This window comes from Ostrea edulis, chromosome 9 (genome assembly GCF_947568905.1).
Source record: "Ostrea edulis chromosome 9, xbOstEdul1.1, whole genome shotgun sequence".
Classification (NCBI taxonomy): domain Eukaryota; kingdom Metazoa; phylum Mollusca; class Bivalvia; order Ostreida; family Ostreidae; genus Ostrea; species Ostrea edulis.
The window spans coordinates 74,183,625-74,188,292 of NC_079172.1; positions in this window are offsets into that span (position 1 = coordinate 74,183,625).

Genomic DNA, 4,668 nt, shown 5'->3' on the forward strand with positions numbered 1-4,668 from the left:
TAGAGGGGCCGCAGCCGGCCCCCCCCCCCTCTAAAATTTTCAAATTTAAGGTAAATCGCGGTATCTTGTTTCGGAAAATGTACTAAACGACAAAAGAAGCAATAATTTCTTCCACTCCCGGAGAAATAAATGACAAAATCCTTTGATTTCTTGAATTACTTTATTGGGAGAACTTAATTTTTTCCAAAAAACCCTTAAAATTTGGGTCATTTTATTAATTTCACCTTATTAAAATGATAGAAAATAGTACAAATGACTTAATAGGAGAAATATTTCAAGCCCCATAAAATCTGTAAAATCCAGGAGCTTCCGGGGGCTTCGCCCCCTGGACCCCCACCAGGGTTTCGCCCTGGACCCACTGCCTCACAAAGTGGCGCCCCCGTAACCACAATTCCTGGATCCGCCCCTGGTTCCCCACCATTTTTGCATTGCTGTCACTGAAATACGTAATTCACAATATTAAATAGTTAATATGTACATTGGGTAAGAATTCTAAAACACGCAAAAACTATTCTAGTTTCATAGGCGTCGGAAAGGGGCGGGAGCTAAACCAGCAAAAAAGTTTCTACGTCGTTTGGGGGGAGGGTATTATGTCTATTATGTCTATCTTTGCAAAAAAAGTCAGGGGGGGGGGGGCTAAGCCCCTCCCTAGTCCCCCCCCCCCCGGTTCCGACGCCTATGGGTTTTTACTAGGTCAGGCCATAAAACCAGTAGCCTGAGCCATGGCCTAGATTTGAATTTTACATTATTTCCACAAGCACTTGTTTTGGTTTCGTATCTGATCATCCCCTTCTTTTTCTCTCCACAAGATAGCTAACTCAATTTCAGACACCCCAATTTCAAAACTCCTGTTTTTGTTAAAAATGTATCATTAATCAACATTACCGGGGGTATTTTGATATAGTTTAATTTGAGATACTTTTCTCTTGTCAAAAAAATTGTTCCAGTTGTCCTCTGTCAAGCCTCTTTATTGTAAACCACTCATTTTGTCTGTTTAAAGCAGAGAAAGAAACATTTATTTATTTCATAGTCTAGCTGTTAGAGGTTATTTATAAACCTTGTTGGCCACATATAGAGTCAAATATACGCTTCCTAGACTCTAAATATTTAGAGGATGTAGAATTATTCTTGCTCTTAATTTTTTACTCAGAGCAAACACGAGAATAGAGGGGAAACAACTGAAAATCCCATGATACAGTTAATTAGACTAAAAAAGAGTATCAATTCCATTTTTAGTGTAACAATTGCCCTGTTAGGGAATTATATCCAACCTTTTAAACAGTCGTAGTGATGAACCATCGGAATATTTTTTCATGATTGATTATCAGTATAATCGGACGCACTATAATTGATTAATAATCGATTAATTTCAAGTATTAAATTTTTTTATTATTGAATGAAGAATGAATTGGTAAAAAATTTGGGGTGATTTCTGAAATGCATTTTTGATGTATTTTTTATCATTGGATTCATTTATCAAATTAATACTTATTACTTAGTTACATTCACAGAAAATAAATCAAGAAAGCATGAATATAAATTACTTTAAGTTGTATTTTGATTAATCGATTATCAAAAATTTTAATAGATTATCTATACACTGTAATCGGGGGCCATTTCGATTAGATAATCGAATTTGTCTATTAATCAGTACATCGTCGGAGAAGAAACTCTACTTATGATAAACAGAAGGAATGAAACTCATAATAAAAATATGGTATGAATTTGCTTATCAAAATATCTTCCTTGCACAAAATAAAATAATTTACCTCGGACTTCGAAAGGCCGGGAAAATAATAGCTCCGAGGGAATGTCACATAAACTGGTCCTCCAATATGATTCTATAGTCTGTTTCCCAAAAGATTCGATGTAGTGCGCGCCCTCTGTCGTCATAATGGTAAAACAACGAACAAATGTTGAAATGCAGTAAACGAATGAGCAAATTCGAATGTCGAACTATCATCGGACGGATTACCAAAAAAATTTACTGTAACTCGCAACTGCAATGCAAATGCTCAAATACGGATGACGAAGATCTAATTTCAAATTTACATTGAATAAATAATTATTTGCATTCACTTGTTACGCATCTACACAGACATTACATGCCTTTACATCTTACGCCATTCAAATAACGAATATACCGTTATGTACTACAAATGTCAAGATAACGATTAACATTTTTCTATTTACATTGAACCGATGGCGCATTTAGTAACAACAAATACATAATTACAAAGATAGAATATTGAACTCTTTGGCTTTCCATAGTGATGAGCAAATTTCGTGCTAAAATTCAAAATGTTACAATGTTAAAAAGCTTGGTAGTTTACTTGTTTTTACCCCGGAGCTTGTGGAGACGACTTTCAGTATAACTCCTCATCTACCTGTTTTGTTGAATGTTCAATGCCATGGGTATATGGTGTATTGTTGTATTGAATGTTCAATGTCATGTCTATGTTGTATTGTTGTATTGAATGTTCAATGTCATGTCTATGTTGTATTGAATGTTCAATGTCATGTCTATGTTGTGTATTGAATGTTCAATGTCATGTCTATGTTGTGTATTGTTGTATTGAATGTTCAATGTCATGTCTATGTTGTGTATTGTTGTATTGAATGTTCAATGTCATGTCTATGTTGTGTATTGTTGTATTGAATGTTCAATGTCATGTCTATGTTGTGTATTGTTGTATTGAATGTTCAATGTCATGTCTATGTTGTGTATTGTTGTATTGAATGTTCAATGTCATGTCTATGTTGTGTATTGTTGTATTGAATGTTCAATGTCATGTCTATGTTGTGTATTGTTGTATTGAATGTTCAATGTCATGGCTATGTTGTGTATTGTTGTATTGAATGTTCAATGTCATGGGTATATTGTGTATTGGTTTGCAGAATATTTTACGCAAATCATACTGGTTTCATTTGATTAAAAATCTCACATAGAAACTGCTTTTAAAAATGTCATTTTCTTAAGTAATCGGTGATATGACGGTCACATAAACGGTTTCTATGTGAGGTTTGTTTAAAGAAGAATTTTGTAACGAATATACGCTAAATACTAAATATATTCACTGAAAGTAAAAAGAATACGAGGGGGGTGTCCACAACCACCTGTTGTATATATATATATATATATATATATATATATATATATATATATATATATATTAAGCTTTTGCTACTGTTGGTTTTAAAGCAAGCTCATGTAATATTTCCTTTGCAGGTTGGTAACTTTTCGGGTCCATAACCGCACCTTAAACAAAGGACGCATTGAAACATTGAAAAGTGAAGATAACGAACAGTGATCAATCTCATAACTCCTATAAGCAATACAAAATAGAAAGTTTGGCAAACACGGACCCCTCGATATGCCAGAGGTGGGATCAGATGCTTAGGAAGAGTAAGCACCCCCTGTCGACCGGTCACACGTATCTTATACGCTAGATTAGCATAAGAGGGATTCAGTAATAATATGATCTATATCTGACGAATATACATAAAAACGGACATTTGCTTTGAATCTGTCTTTATCAAAAATCTCCAATTTCAAAAATATACCCCCTCCCCCGATTTTTCCTTTCTTACTCTCTTACATAGATGATCATTTAAAACAATCAATTATCATATCAGACCCCCCTCCTTTCATTCCTTTCTACAATTTAAAAATAACTTTTCCACTCTTTCTTAATTTGCGAATTTATAATATTTTAACCCGTGTGATGAATGCTTAAAATGTAAAACTTACAGAAAAGCCTGAGGAAAGCGACGATAACAGCAACCTTCATCTTGTAGGTCGGTTAGAAGTCTTTTATCTACCTTCCATTCCAGCCGCATTTTTATACTGTTTTATGGCTGTCCATATGATGCTTTCACACCTTAAGGGCCAGTCTATGGTCATCTGAATGATTCTAAATAAAGTAAATCAACAACTCTCCACTGGTCACGAGAAATCACCCGTTCTTGTGTTACAGACGGGGGATATTTAAATAGCAGATAAAACAGCCGTCCGTTATGTGAAACACTTATAGTTTTTATTTAATGGAAAATAAATGTGATGAATGTTTTACCGAGTGTGTAAACTATAAAGCAAAAGATTCTTGGAGTAGAATTACATACATGTACTTCATTATATAAGTTTAATAGAAGCCTCTTGGAAGCGTATTTGTATATATATAGATGTCCGTTGTTCCGTCTGTATTTCTGTCACATATTCCTTCTGAAATCTTCTATAGTGTCTCAACAAAATATACTTTATAGGTAATCCAGACAGATTTTAAAACGTTCTGAATTTGTGGTAGATTCTTAAATTTCTGAAGTAGGGCGCAGTAAAGGGCTTGGGGTTTGGGGGCTGCCTTGAAGCCCTAATGAGTCTAGGGGAAACCCTATAATGGAGCTCCCTGAAGCTACTGCGGTCTGATAAGATAAGACGTCTGTATTTTAAATTTTGTTTTACATCTATTTTTTGTGCCTCAGTGCCCTTGTCCAAAATTAAATATTTTCTTGACTATTTGATAATAAAATAAAACAGAAAAAGTGAATAGGTTGATGGCGTTCGTTACAAGGTCGCTTTTAATAAGCAAACATCAAATCGACAAAGCTGAAAAAATCTCTAATGAAAGCATATGAATTCAAAACTGAAAATGGGCTGGGTGGGAGGGAAGC